At 46.0% G+C, this 16,058-nt stretch overlaps 1 protein-coding gene and 1 non-coding gene across 5 annotated transcripts in view; both read right to left on the bottom strand.

Moving 5' to 3' along the window:
- Positions 1–16,058, bottom strand: part of DPF3 (double PHD fingers 3) — a 367,266-nt gene that overhangs the window by 247,439 nt on the left and 103,769 nt on the right. The gene's annotated exons all lie outside the window — the stretch shown is intronic.
- On the bottom strand, positions 11,058–11,164 carry LOC138260562 (U6 spliceosomal RNA). The gene has a single exon (XR_011198874.1). It is a non-coding gene; the product is annotated as a U6 spliceosomal RNA (small nuclear RNA).

Genomic DNA, 16,058 nt, shown 5'->3' with positions numbered 1-16,058 from the left:
TTGCACTGCCTATGAAATAAAGAGAAAAAGTAGTCCAGAAACCATATGGAAAACACAGAGCCTCGTATGTTTTCAGTAGTTGGCCGGTGCACTCAAGGAGGGCTAAACACTGGAAAAGGAATAAGGTATGCATGCCTTTCACTAACAAAATCAAGCAAATTTTAAAAGGTGAGCCCACTAACCAACCAAACTGATGGCCATGACATGGGCGTGGTTTAAAGCCCACAGAGAGATTACAGCAGGGACAGAGTGCTTGCGCGCTCGACCCTAAAACTGGTCAATCCAGTAACCCCTTTAATCCTGGGTATCAGTAATATATTATTCAAATATATGTCTTATGCGTAGGTTTGTTTGTGTAAGTCTGTTTCTTGTTTTTCCTGGATTTCTTGTCACTGTCTTTTGCATCCGTTTCTTGACATTACATTTGTGATAATACCACTTTTTGATTCAATCCATCCCCAAAAACTTTCCTTTAAAATAATCCCCTTTCAGCCTTGTTACTTTTCATATTGCTGTCAGAGCCAGCAGCCAAGGTGAAACACATGTCAGGGAACATAATAAATCAGTAAAAATGGATCATTGTTTTTTTTTCTTCAGCTCCATGGTTTAGGTTACAATGACCAGCAGTAAGAACATGTTTATTTTTTGCACTCCTTAGGTCGTTAGAGCAAAGTTAGAATCTTTCAGTACCTTTCTATGCATTCCATGCTACTGCAGCTTTTTTTGTTTTTATTTAAAAAAAAAAAAAAAAACTGACATATTAAACTGTTTCTAATATCTGTTGGCAACAAATATCTGACAGGTTTTTGATGTGTTTAATTTTGCACAAGAGGTTTTATTTTTCATGTTTGCAAACGCTTACTCTTTCATATGAAAGAGCTACGCACCAAGGTCTTAAGAGGTTTGTGGAAAAGGTGATGGTGTGAACAGGTATTACATGGGATAAAGTACCCCCTGGCGTACATAAGGATATTGCAAGTCTTACTTGCAGTTCCATCACCCTATAAAAGGAACATGGCCTTCAGCCTTGTCCATATAAATGGTTATTAACTCCTTGGTGACTTTTAATAACCATTTGCAGTAAGGCAGGGGGTACTTTATTTCATATACTAGGGATTTTTCATTAGCACTGCCCTTTGTCTTTGGGTAACTTCAGTGTCCTTACAGGAAGGAGGTATAGTTTGATCATTGGAAGGGGAAATAAACGCCAAATCACTCAAAGGGAGTAACTGTGTCCACATCTCTTCAGCACGACCAGGACTTTAAGTGGGCCGAGTCCCTTCGGGTTAAGGTAATCCATGTCAGCAACTTTGTTCCTGTTTATATTTCATGCATTCCACCGAATGTTCCATTCCGTAAGAATGTGAGATTCTTCCGGGATGTTGCGTATCAGTAATTTTTTTGTCGTACATAACGTACATAGTTTGAACTGAGTCGTCTCCAAGTGTTTATGGCGGGCCAAGATTGACAACTCTGGAGTTGAGGCTGAAATCAGTGCAAGTTTCCCACAGTGCCTACCAGTGGGTCAGAGAAGTGTTCAGCATACATGGTCATCCAATCCGTGCCCTCTCTGTGAGCGCACAAAGCAGTGGTCGAAGTGGGCAGGATCCGAGGGGCACAATGTGCCCCTACTTTTTTGATTTTTGGAAAAAATGTTGCCCTATTCTTTTTTAAAATACAACTGTCGCAGGTTGGTTAATTCCTATATTAAATGCTTCTGCTAAGGTATCATTCAGGGAGGCTCCTGTGCTAGGAAACCGAAGCGGGCAGACTGCTTAACAATAAAGAAGCCTTGCCAGGGTGCCCGCTTGCCAAGAAAGAAATGCTAATGTGCGCAACTAGTTAATCTGCAAATGTAAAGGGTGCTTAAGAGTCAATGCTGGGTTTAATTGATGGAACCACAAAGCTTTGGGATGACAAAAGATTCACTCTTTTTGAGTGGCAGTGCATAGGCAGTTACCAGCTGAGCTGTGAAGTGCTTGCTTTTAAGGGACATCTATATAAGAATTAAAAAACGCATCATGTGCAGTCTGGGTGTTACGAAAAACTATATTTTAGAAGCACCATTTTATATCTTTCCGCACGTTTTGTAGCAGTCTGTCTTACACGGTGTAATGCAAATTTAAAATGATGACTTACATATGCACAGTGCTTTCTGTCTTAAGCCGGGAACTTGTAGGACTAAAATTACAGGTCACTTCTCTCCACTGCACCAACCAGATTTACGTCTGTCTCTCCCTGATTACACCCAGACCTCTTCAGCGCATTAACTAGTAGAGGCTTCATAATGTACTATAGTGCATTTGTCACTGATTACCGGAACTTTTTAAAATGTATTTCTCATTTAAGCTGTGCGGTTTTTTTTTTAATATGGAGCTACCTGAAGGTGAAAGACGAAAAAAATTGTCCATAGTATTTTAGTTTTTTAGACACATCTTTGAGCCCGCCCCCATTGCGCGCTGCATCACAGTTCCCATACTTTTTGTTTTTAATGCACTTCGACCGTGGGCACAAAGCAATGGTCGCGTTTTCCAGTTGCGACTGATTCTGCGCACATGAATGAATGAGAGGGGCAGTTTTGAAAACATAGATGAGTGGGTGCGCTGTGTGTTTGGGTGAGGTAAAGCAGAGGGGATGAGAAGAAGTGCATTCAGGAGAGTGAATATAGGGTGCTGAAGAGGAAAAAAGATAAGGCGTAAGATACGCATCTGGAGGAGATCTGGAGAGAAAAAGGTGCAGACCTCCAACAGTGAGCGTCACTGAAGCCCACGGCCCCTCCCTTCACGGGCCTCAGTAATGTTTGACAGTCTCCAAACTTTTCATTATAAACATTATTCACAACAAAATCAGTTTTGTTAGACATTTCTCTTAAACAGGTAACACCCAATGACAAAGCCAATAGTCCTGGCTGGTTTTAGATGTACGTCAGTGTTAAGACACAGGTTGCTGACAGGATTATGTGTACCCTGGCCAGCTACATCGTGGAGTCACGTTGAAGCGCCTGGATGCCATATGCAAATCAAGCGCCTGGATGCCCTCACGGGTTATTAGAGACCGATACAAATCGACACAACAACGTGTGGGGTATCGAAGAATCTAACGTAGGGCGTAGGCAGTTCAACGTCTTTTTGCAACAAGAGATTTCTAAAAATATAAATGTACATTTCCCAGGCGTTCGTAAGGATAAAACCACACTTGGGACGCGTGCACATACTTACAAGCATCATTTGCAATGCGAGCACAATATAAAAGATGACTTTTTTCCACCAAACCTCACAGATCGCGCAACCTCTCAGGCTCCCTTCGGGATTGTCACCAGATTTGTGGTGCAGACACATCCTGCGGGAGCGCGCTTGTGGGGAAATGTGCACTTTGGAGATTTACAGGCACCAAACAAAAGCTCGGGATACGGTCACTGTGTTCTCACCGCGTCTCCAGGACCAGGACGGCCAAATACTGTCACCCCTGAGAGATGGTCAACAATCACAGACATGGATTGCCTTGCTTGGGGGCTGATCGACTTGGGACATCTGCCATGGTTTGTGCCGGAGGGACGCCTAATATGAAATAAAGTCACTGTACTGTTTCCCAAAACGCACATCCTTCCTGCAGCACTCTGCTGCTTAACAAAGGACCCCTTCAGTCCGAGGCGCTGATATTTCAACCGCACAAACCAAGCGCTACAACAAAGCGCTGTCTGAGTCTGCAGGCGGAATTCTATGAAAGGAGACGTGGCTACTACTGGTGCAGCAGGTGCAGCGGTACCGGGCCAGGCCCCTGAGGGGCGCACTGATCCCTGATAATTGCTTTAGTTTACTACACCAACAGCAGTGACAGGGACGGTTTTCCCCGCTTGCACCAGGGCCCATGCCACCCTGCTGACGGTCGCATTAATGCACACGCAGAGAGGGAGTTCTGTGCACATTTCCCCCCCCCCCCTCCCCTCCTACCAGAGTCTCTTCATGCCTCTGTTAACCGGGCTGCACTGGGAGCGAGTCGGAACGTAAATTCAGTATCCCGGGGCCTCTGCCCACAAATGCCAGCCCTGCACTTCAGAGTTATGGCTCTCAGCGTTCAGATAAACAGAATACGTCCTGGCAGGCCTTGTTCCATAAACTAACTGGGCAGGACATGCACGTGGGGATAAACTGCAACACACTTACTGGCAAAGCCCACCGGCGCCTTCTCCTTACCTCCGTGTGACCCTGGGCACGCCGCAGCCGAGTCAATTTTTTTTAATTTATTTATTTAGTTGTTTTTGTTTTTTTAAACCCCTGTCGTGCTGCAAGAGACTGGAATTATTTCAATCGAGGAGAACCTGTGCAAGGATTTTTAGAAACGATTGTTTTGTTAATGAGAGCCAGGACTGGCACCTGGTGGCAACTCAGTCATCTGGTAACCTCAGCCCTGGAGAGGCCAGAGCGGGCACAGTAAAGAAAGCTTTCTTGAGAAGTCTCCGCCGCGACCCTACTCCCACGTCATTTGGCTGAATAACAGTAAAAATAATGACATGTTTCTTGTTCTGCAACCAAGGTCTCCCCCCAAGCACTGCTGACACAACTACCACGTCAATGATAGTCATGCAATCTTCTGCAAATGAATGCATGGCTGAATCAGGCCCACTAGGGCTGGAACCGTGGGCCAGCAGCTTTATGTCAGTTCTCTGCAGCAGGTGCATTAGGCAACTGGGCTTTCACAGCTATCAGGGCCTCTCACTTAAACTCCTGGCTACAGGTTTTAGAAGTGAAAACACAAGCAAACTGAACTTTAACCCTCACACATCCCCTCAATTAGAGCTGGAAAAAAGATTCCAGCAGCTATAATTGAGCCAGGACTGAGGTCCAGGCTGATCCCGGTGAAATATGCTGATTCTTTGTCGGGGTAATTTGCTGACACCGGGACACACTCAGCAGCGCTTGCACCCGGTCTGCCTTTCCTTCCGAGCAGCAACATCCAGGTAATGAAGGGGCATCATTTCCAATTCAATCTGGGCCCAAAACAAAGGCTGACTTTAAGGTGCCGTCAGCCCCATTTTTAAATACAGTATAATCCAGGCTGGGAGCTATCTGCAGCCTAGCGCCTAGATGTCAATGCATTGGAGGGAAACAAAGGCACAGAGACTATCACTTTGGAAGTACTTGGGAGAAACACTGGAGGTTTCGGACTTAGTTCAACCTCTGTATGTAAGAGATGTGCGTGCACTGGAACTCTGAGTACATACATAAATTATTTAAATATTTCTATTTTTTTAATTAATTCTTTAATAGTGCTATTCATCCCAAAGCAGGGTGCTTTATATCACAAGCACACATTATACATTAACAATAAATCATGCATGTGGGAAAATAAATCAATTTTACAGGATGTGTTACATAAGACCAGGAGGGGTACAAGGCATTAGAATTATGTTGTTTTTACTGATAGGCATTTTATGTTAAGAGTGCATGTTTGGAGAAACACAAGGTTGGAATTTAAAACTTAACGCGGTGCTTGAGGTTGTCTGCAGTAATGAGACTAAGGGCCTGTTTCAGAGTTTGGCAGATGGGATTACTCAGTCACAAACGTGACGGATATCACATCCACCGCATTACGATTCCATTATAACCTAAGGAAACCGTCATAAGGCGGATGGGATATTCATCATGTTTGTTACAGAGTAACTCCATCAGCCCAACTCTAAATCAGGCCCACAGTTATTACCAGAAGGAATCCTTTCAAGCAGACTTATAATAAAGACAGTGGCAGGAATATTGCTATTTCTGCAGGGTCACTCCAAGTTTTTTTGCCCTTTTTGCAGGACCCTATTTTTGCTGGCTGGAAAACAATGTGCACTTTACGCCTGCTAACTAGTGTAAAGTGCTGGTGCTTCTCCTTTCAACATGATGAAATTGGTATACACCTGATTGGCATACTTAAGGTATAGATGAGTACCTATCACGTGGTACCAATGTGTACCCAGGGCCTACAACTTAAATGTCACAAGTGGACCGCAGCACCCATTGTGCCAACCACTACAGTAACAATGTAAACTTGGCTGAAGGGTTGGCACTGGTAGTTTGGCTGTGCAGGTTTTAACTGCAAATTTGACCTGTCAAAATAACCTCATCTGACAGCTCTAAACCGTCCTTTTAAATTTGGGGAAGTCACCCTAAGTAGTAGGCGTTATTCCCCCTAAGGCAGGGTGCAAGGTATTCAAAAGTAACAGATGTAATGGTTTAATGTTAAACATGTCCTTACAGTGAACAAGCAATAAAAGCCATTGTCTCAGTAGCAGGGTAGGCTGTTCCATATGAAAGAGTCGGGATACAATATTAAATTTAATAAATGTTATCTCAGTGAAGGAAACAATTTCAAACTTAATTTTGGACTTTTTGAAACATTTATTACAAGACAAATTTATTAGTGAAGTTGAGATTGCAATTAATATTATGCAAATACTACTTTTTACAAGTTTCCCTTGGCCTGTCTGAAGTCCTTAGAAGCTAAAACTGCATTTTGTTTTCCCAATTCTGCCAGCCACTAGTTAGCATTTCAAGAGGCATGAATGAGGTGTGAACTTGCTCCCAGAACATGGACAAAAGGTCTTGGGTGTGGGGAGACATTTTTGTGCCCTTCCCAGGATGACCTGTTAGATGGGCCCAAGGACTTCATTAACTTCAAAGAGGCTGACCCGGTCACAAGCAGATGTAGGTAACAACCAGTTGTACACCCTTCTTTTGTCACCCCCCTCACCACCAGCAAGACCACCATCCAGCACAGTGGACCTCTTTCTGACGTTCATGCTAGATCATGCTGCAGTCTCAAGACCTGCTTGACATTTCTACTGGGGTTTTTCATATGACATTTCGAGGAGGGAAACAATGTCAAAACCATTTGTGTATATTCACTATCTGGTTGCTGAAAGTTCAACTTTGTTTTACCAAACATTTGTCTTTGAGTTTGTATACTGCCTCAAAAAACACAAACACACACACACACAAGTTTAATGTGGCCAAAGACTTTAGCCATCTTGAAAATGTCCAAAGTAGGTTGGGTACGCCACTCAAACCTTTACCTCATTGGGTCGGACATCCCCAGGGGTCATTCCCACCCACTAGCTTGTGCTAGGCATAGAAGTCGCCAGACACCCACTTCAGAACACTCCTGGACCTGTGGAAGATCAGTAGAGGACGGAACCTGCTGCCCAAGATCTGAGAAGAGCTTAGAACACTTAACCTGCTCTCCCTCTAGTACCCAGAAACAAAGAAGTGAGCTCCAAGGGTCAAAAGGTTTATCTTCTTTTAAAGCTAAAAGGACATAACAAGCCTTTTCTCTACAACTGCCCAGCTGACGAGTGACAACTGGACCTCGACTGGACTCTCCTGTTGGCCCCTGTCTGCCACCTTGTGAGTCTCTAAGCATCTCCTATGAAGTCCTGGGGTGGGAGGTGTGAGTTCAGAAGTGTACTACTGTGATGGATTAGGACTTAAAAGATTAAAGTCAAACGGTACAATCTTTGACAAGGACATCCCTGGTTAGTGTATCTAACCCACGCCCCATTGACTAACTTTTCATGCCGGTGTTTGTCCCACGGTGATTCCTGTTTTTTTTTATTTTACCTCGATGATGGGCTCCTTCCCTGCACCCCTTATTGCTCTGTTATCCATGTGCCTCTCCCTCTTTCCCCCTAGGATGCTCTCACCATGTGCTCCTTCTCTCAGCTCCATGTCACGCGCTCACTCACAAATTTGTTTTTTTTACCCTCCTGCACCCTCTGACACTTCACCCTGCCTCCCCAATGTCCGCCTTCCCAGTTGCTGCTGCCCAGTGTTGCTTTTGCTCTTCCCCCATGATCTCTCCCCCCTCCAACCCCTGTTCTGCTTCTCCTACACCTGCTTTAAAAAATATAAAATGTTTTGTACAGTTTATCTTTAAGGGTCTCGGATAGCCAGCTCTTTTGCTGTCTCTTTGAGACATATTGTATATACTTTGTGGCTTCAGTCCGCCCAGAGACTTTCCATTTGCTGGCTCCATCGTCACTCTCCTATTCTTTTGCCCAATTTGTCCATTGCATTCATTTGTCATGCATCTTGCTGGGTTTAACCCCCCTCCCCCAATGAGCGAGGATTAAGTATTAATATCCATCCCCAATTGCCAATTTAGCATATGTTATCTGAAGTACGTTTTCTTTAATCTGGAGCACTTGAGATGAGCAGTGGTTTACCAAGCTCTGCTGTAAAAAAGGGCTGTAAATCTTGTTGTGATCTCGTCATATTTGCTGTGCATTAAAAAAAAAAAGGTATTTTTTTTTTTTTTTCCCGTCTCTCGTCCCCTACTGTCGATGCTTCTCTAGTCATTTTGTGGTCCGGTTTCACTTGTTAAATTTTACAATTCTTAGTGAGGCTGATAAAAGCCATCACTGCTGACAAACAAATGAGTGCCCGGGTTTTACGAGTTGTTGGAAGCACAAATCCCTTCTTTATCAATTTATGCATGTCAGTGAAGTCTGCTACAGATACCTGTGCGGTGCGTGCGTGTTGGGAAATGTGGCGCATGCCATGTTAATGTCTCTTTGTTGGGATCTCACCCCGCTCCTTGCATAGAAAGAATTAGAGAGTGAACTGCGCGGACATGGATACACTCTGAATCTCGCTTCCTTTCCTTCCAGTAAACAATCCGCTATGTATTTAAGCACAGAGTGTCTTCCTCCACTGTGTCCCTCTTCTTCTTCCCATTTCACTTGTCTTTCTTTTCCTGCTTTTATCTTTCTCTTTATGCCTCCCTCTCTTTCTGGTTCCCATCTCTTATTCTCTATGTGTTCACCAGACTCTTTTTAAATGTTTTCCTTCTCCCATTTCTGCCCTCTCATCTCCCCCATTTTCTGTCTCATTCTCTTGTTCTCCATCTCCCCGTTTCTCCCCTCTCTTAGACTATTGCTTTTTTTCCACTGTTTGGCTCTCCTCTTCTTTCACTTTCTAATTAGCTACCCCCCCCCTTCTCTCTGAATCTTGTGCTGTTTTATCACTCTTTCCTTTTTCTCGCCTTTCTTTAAAGCTCTTTCTCTTGTATAAACTTGCCCACACACACTGACTTTGTTATAGCGCTGCATTCTTGACCTTGTCTGACATGCCTTGGAGGAGCTTGCTACAGTGATTAGAAGACAAGGCAAATGCTGGGAAAGAAAGCAAAATACGTTATATATGAATGAAAATGTGCTATGAAGTGGGAAATCTCACAGAAAACCTGTTTTATCCAGAAAGAAGTTTATTATGTGCCTAAAGTTGTCTAGCATACAAACCATACAATTTTCAAAATCCAAACAACATGGACATCAATTGAGGGTGGCCAGGGGCTGCAGATGCTACCCGTGGCTTGCACTTTTGATACCCCTGGCATTTCTTTACTACCCAAAGTCCACCGGTTCTTGAGGGCAGTAGAAGGAGAAGGAAATAAACACAAGACTGAGTGCCCTATTCACCCTACATTCACTCTCCTGGCCCCTCAGGAGCAAATAAGTGAGTGACGGGCTATGGGTTGGACAAAGATGGGCTGACACCTACGACGTCATCGGAGGATAAATGTCCCCTGGTGAACCGCGCCCATGCTAAATGAAAACCGTGCTTTAGCGACGCATATTCGCAGCATGTGAGCTCGAGCTGGAAATCTAAGCAGTTGGGAGACGCATGTAATGTGTGCAGTCCTACAAGCACCATAATTCGATATCTGAAAGCTGTGTTTTTACTCCCTATCAAATGCACTTTATCAAGAAACACCAATTAAAACTGATAAAATACTTAAATGTATAATTAAGAAAAAACGTTTTAATGTTTAAGTGTGACATTAAAATAGCAATTCGTTGAGAAAATGGAACTTTCATAATTTCCCTGCCACAGACTAGTCCAAGAAAGTGAGAAGAATATCGGCAACAACACGATAATACACAAACATGCAGTGGCATGTCGCCCATAGGGGACGCAAGGGCTTTGACCCACACACAAATGGCACAGGCCTGCTTCGTCTCCAACCAGCTGCTGACATAATGCTACACCTTTATAGGAAAACTTGTTTCCAAATTAAAGTGCAAAATCATGGCAGCAACAATGGGGGCTCCACGGTCCCTCTAGAACTGCGCATGTGTCAGGCGGAGTCAATGTCGCACATTCACAATACATAACTGACATGAAGCCCTTGCCTCGGGCAGTGCAGCGGGTGTGTAATGAGACTTCGGTGGGGCTTGTCACTCTTCATCCCTATATCCTATCAGAAGGCAGAACAGAGGAGGGCCTGCCTCCAGCACTCTCCTGGCATGTGATGGGGCAGTAGCTCACGTTCCAGGCCCAGAATGCAAAGCAAAAGTCTAGACGGGTGAACGACTCCCGCGTTGACGTGACGTTCTCCATGAACCTTACATGCAGATCACAGGGGTGAAACCTTCGGATCATGCTAGTTTTATTGGATAAGCGCATGATAAAATGTAACATAGTGCATGTCAGTTCGTCAATATTTTAATCATGAAACTCACAGACATGAGCCAACATCACATGTTTAGTCAATACACAACTGCCGCCGGGCTCTTACACGCTACTGAGACATTTTAAATTATTTCCATGGCAATCATTCAGGCAAGAGAAACTCACGGGATAACAACCAGCTTTTTAGCGGAGTAATGTTCCAGCAAAAACTTCTTACAGGAAAGATTCTAGATAGCAAACGTACTGGAAGAGAACCTTCTAGAAGGAAAAAAAAATCAGTCAGAAAAAGTACCTTCCTGACTATGCACCCACCAGAGGGGCGAGCTGCTAGAAAGCGATCCTTGCAGCGGGGAAGGTACGCTGCAGCGGGGAAGGTACGCGACCTGAGCTCTGCAGGTCGTCGTTTTCTTTGGCTGTCAGATTCCTTGTGACAGCGGTGCGTTTTGGATACCGAGGCGGTAGCCGCATTACTCCATATTCATTTTGAATTTTGAAATTGCTGTTTTGTTTACTTATTGATCTGTGACACTTTGTCAAAGGTGAGGTTGGTTGGTTCACGTGGTCAGCACTGTGATGGGCCGTGGGTAGCGGTCAAAAGGGTTTGCAAAAAATATGGAACGCATCACAAATTTGTGTGTCGTCGTAGCGCAGGGGCCATGCGAATCTTCTCTGTATCGTTCCAATTTTAGTATATGTGCCGCGGAAGCGAGCACACCTGAGCTCCTCGGAGTTTGCAGCTTTATATCTGCAGCGGAAGGGTCTGCATTTTCTAGTTGCCCCCGTCTTCGCAGGTTGCGAGGGGCGGTTTGCATAGCACACGGCGAGAGAGATGGGCCTCCTTAGCGGCACAGAACGGCTCCACGGCAATGAGGAGTTATTGGTGATGAGGCGCTAAAGAGCATCAGAGGCAGGCGACGAAATTGTTCCATACTCCCCTTCTAAATGGGAACCATTCACACCTTTTAGAAGTTTAAGAACTAATCTTACAATGTCAACAGGTTACTGGACGAGTTTTGACTGTCAATACCCCAAAGTAGCTGGTCTTCAGACCCGGCTGAGTTTAAACAATGAAGTTGTGAGCATTTTACCATAACCTATGGATGGTTCAGCCCTTTCATTTATTATTTTTTGTGTTTTGTGTAGTTTTAGCTTTTCCCATTGTGTCTCCAGGCCTGTAAGTACCAGGCTGCGAAATGATAGGGCTGGAAAGCTTGTGTAGGTGTCTTCTGATAACACTAATCGCTGGTAGAGATCAAACAAGTAAATTACCGGGCTACAACGAAGCACATAGACAAACATGTGTTCCAGCCACAGCGCAGAACCCCTGCTCTTCTATGGGCCTTGATTCTGGGTTGAAGCGAGCTGCAGGGAGCGTCCATGAGAAGTGCAACGCCCCCAGGAACTTGCATTCTGGGACTCGGAGTTTCTCTTTTAATACTTCAAGTACAGCCTCAGAAATGTCAGCCTGCAAAGTGCTGCTGAGTGGAGGGGCAGAAGTGCCCGACGGTAAAACAATGAGGCGAGGTAGAGAGAAGCTCTTGAGAGGCCAGCGAGGGAATATGGAAGCCAGGTTCACAAACTGATTGGTGGGGCAAGGGTCACGTGACTCAAATCTGAATATGGATTGGGACCAATTGCAGACACCGCAGAGGCAGGTTTACCCACTTGCAAACGGTAAGTCATTCTATCAATTTTAAGACTGGACAATGCTGGTCTTTTTTTATGAATTCTGCCCCCCTGCACATGCACTGTCCCCCATACGCTGCCTTCTTTGCTGCTGAAATGTCTTTTCATCTGTGGTTTGGGGGGGGGGGTGGAGGTACGGATTCTGCTCACTGGGTCTGTCAATGCGCGGTCCAGGCCTAAGTAGTCATCTTTATGTTGCTTCTCAACTGAAGTCTTTCTCCTTTGGGCAGTTTTGCAGGGGTCGCTCCTTTTCAGGGGCTCCAGGAGGTGTCCCTCCCTCCTCTGAGCCCAAGGAGCACCGCTAAATTAAGTTTTTACAGTTCTAATGATTTACTGTATGAGTGTTCATGCAAACACAACTTTTGTGTTTACGTGACCTCTGCAGTGCCTAGCTCAGCCTTTCCAGGCTCCTGGCGACAGGAGGATGAGGACGAAGAGGCCGAGGGCTCACCCAGCTACTGAGTTGGGAGTAAAAACACAGCACTCAGTGGATAGATGGTTGGATTGCGCATGGCGGCGGTGAGTGGGGGGGGGGGGGGGGGGGTAGTTCAACTACAATCCCCCAACACAGGCACAGTGCTTGTAATTTAGCAGCCCTCCCGTGCATGCCTCGAGAAGCACAGTATCTGACAAGATGGGGTTGTCAGGCCGCACATCAGCGCATCCCTGGAGTCAGTGGAAAGATAACAGAGCAGCAGGGGCCAGATCCCCCACACTGTCCCGGCTCCTTTTGGGGCTGAGCTTCCAGCTACCTTGATGCTGGGGGAGAGGCTGATACGGGCCTTCCTCTGATACCTGCCCCGCTGCTCTGCCCGGCTGCTCGCTGGGAATCATGGCTTGCAGGGCACAGATGCCCCGGTGCAACTGCACCTGCTGCTGCACTATTAAAGCACAACCCCAGGAGTTCCAATCAGAGCCTCCGTACACTAGCAGTAGTGAGTGAGGGTCAGTGGCTGTGAAAGTGTGCGTGTGTGTAGGTGCATTTGTCTGTGAGGGCACCCAAGGCACAATTTTGGAAACGGTGAGGTAAAGCCATGCCAAGTATTACGCCCTACCACTTTTAAGGATCACCAGCCGCCACTGCCAAAGTAAGGAGAGAGAAGGAGAAAGTTTAGGCAAGAGCCAACAGTAGGAAACAAGCACTGGCAAAGTCAACAGGTCTCGGAAATCCGAGAGGTATAGGTCCTGGCAATGTTAAAGCATTTGTGTACTGCTCTGAGGCTGGTTTTATTGATATCGTAGCAACAGTATTCATTCACGGGCCCCGCCCTCTCTGGGATATTAGTAAACCAGCCCCAAAGCCGTATACAAATGCTCTAACATTGCCAAACCCTATAGATGTCGATTTGCCAAGACCTATTGGCTTTGCCAATGCATGTTTTATCTACCGATCCAACTTGGATCGGTAGATAAGCGCCTAACAAAGATATGGGATAGACCATGACGCGACCTTGAACAGTTTGAGACCAGCGATACTGGCGTCAATAGGCTCCTGGTTTACCCGTGAACAAAGAGACAGCTCAGTGGGTTATATCATTTGATGCTGCTCCTGTGACCGTCTCGACTAATTAATTCACTTTCACACTTCCCTTGGGATGTACTATGTTATATCAAGTTTATGTAATTCTTAATGCACCTAAGAACTAATGAGTTTGCCACGCGCTCCTTGTAAATTTCAGGCATAGCCTCCACCTTACCTCGAATCCCACTAGGATCATCTAGCCTTTCATCCTTCTAAGGTCGAAGAAACGAATACTTTTGAACTGGATTATCTACGTGCAATTTGATTTATAAAGTATTTATACTCCGCTCTCTAGACACTTCGGTTGAAACGCGAGTAAACTAAGAATTTGTAAGAGCAAAATTGCAACAATTACAAACTACATAATTAAGGGCGTGGTCTATCTTAAGATATCTTTTGTTGGGTGAGAAAAAGCGGTAGGCGCACCAGGGTGGCTCACTTAATAAAGTGCTTTTCGTACTTTTTCAGTCACTCATAGGAGCTAGGTGGGTTTATGGTTTGTGATCCAGTGCTTTAACTGTCCCATAGGAAACGGGCGGTCCCCTTCAAATCCCGGCTCTCCCACTTTACCAAAGAAGTTTTGATTTTGAGCACAAACCTGTGCATTCTTTCTTTTAGGAGTCTAAACAGCTGGAATAACTGGCATATTATGTTCCTGTAACAGCGATTCGCTCTTTGGGTCAAACCCTGACTCATGCCTATGTCCTTCTGAGATAGATAGCGCGAGTTTAGTTCAAGTGGGTAGCCGTAATATTCATTACTTTCAGCGGCATGACAATGTACAAAGCTGTAATAACAGACAAAAACAACCATTATTCTCAGCTTGATTTGTAGTTTGGGTTAGACTTGAAAGCACGAGGCACTGCACACAGTATAGCACCTACATATTCAGTAAACGGCTCTTGGCACTTCTGTGCTGCTCCGAAATAAGGCGCATCAAAGCGAGCAGCTTTGTAACGGGAGTTACAAGTCACGTGAGGCTCCGTGGCTTCCCTCTGCAGCCAGCGAGGCATCTTAAGGTGGTGAGTTCCATCACTGCAGTCACTCGGCGCCTGGCACTCTGAAAGGTGTTAAATGCTACCGCCTCTCAGGTAATGACAACACAAAATGGCGACGACGTTTTAGTGTGTGCAAAATAATTGTACACAGTACTGTATACGTTGTACGTGTATTAAGTAACAGACAACTTTGAAAATTGTAAGTATGTCTCTCTGCACTGCCTTGTTTTTTTCCCAGCCAAGAGCACGAAGCATGATGATGGGGCTGCCAGTTTACACGTTCCCATTCCAAGTTTGGACCTGCAAGTTCCAGGACTTTGTTTTCTTTAGCCATGTTGCACAGCACTGCTACAAAAAAAATCTTGTTTAGATTGACGACGCATGTGTAGTTGAAGTTGACGATGGCCCATCCGCTTCCAAATGATACAAGTTTGCAAAAATAAAACAGGCACTGATGGAGCCAAAAGGGTGGCATTCAACGCCAGACCTATTGGCCTTGCCAATGCTTGTTGTGGATGCAGAAGGGTGGCTCTCCCAGTGCTGAGGTGCTATTTATAAAAACGCACTGGCATCCCTCAACAGCAGAAGGCGATTAATTGGCAGGTGCCGAGATGACCCAAGGGAACTCCAGGTGCACCTGGGACGGATATGCCCAAATTGGCCCCTGGCGAAATGAGATGTTCTGGTAATTAAATCCCTCGTGGCCCACAAAGCCCCTCCCCTCGTCATCACCTGTACCGGGTTCACAGTGTCTGTTCTCCATCCCGATGTATCCCCTCCGGCTAACACAGCTTCGCCCCTGTCCCTCTCCTCATCACCTGTACCTGGTCCGCAGCGCCTGTTCTCCATCCCCATGAAGCCCCTGTGGTTCACACAGCCCCGCCCCCTGTCCCTCATCATCACCTGTACCTGGTCCACGGTGCCTGTGCCCCTGTGGTTCACACTGCCAACCCCCTCCCCAGTCCCTCCTCATCACCTGTACCTGGTCCGCGGTGCCTGTTCTCCATACCCATGCAGCACCTGTGGTTCACACAGCCCCGCCCCCTGTCCCTCATCATCACCTGTACCTGGTCCGCGGTGCCTGTTCTCCATCCCCATGAAGCCCCTGTGGTTCACACAGCCCCGCCCCCTGTCCCTCATCATCACCTGTACCTGGTCCGCGGTGCCTGTTCTCCATCCCCATGAAGCCCCTGTGGTTCACACAGCCCCACCCCGTCCCTCATCATCACCTGTACCTGGTCCGCGGTGCCTGTTCTCCATCCCCATGAAGCCCCTGTGGTTCACACAGCCCCGCCCCCTGTCCCTCCTCATCACCTGTACCTGGTCCGCGGTGCCTGTTCTCCATCCCCATGGCCCCTGTGGTTCACATAGCCCCGCCCCCCGTCCCGCATCATCACCTCT

The sequence above is a fragment of the Pleurodeles waltl genome, chromosome 9 (assembly GCF_031143425.1).
Source record: "Pleurodeles waltl isolate 20211129_DDA chromosome 9, aPleWal1.hap1.20221129, whole genome shotgun sequence".
Taxonomy (NCBI): domain Eukaryota; kingdom Metazoa; phylum Chordata; class Amphibia; order Caudata; family Salamandridae; genus Pleurodeles; species Pleurodeles waltl.
This window is presented reverse-complemented; position numbering and strand designations above follow the sequence as displayed.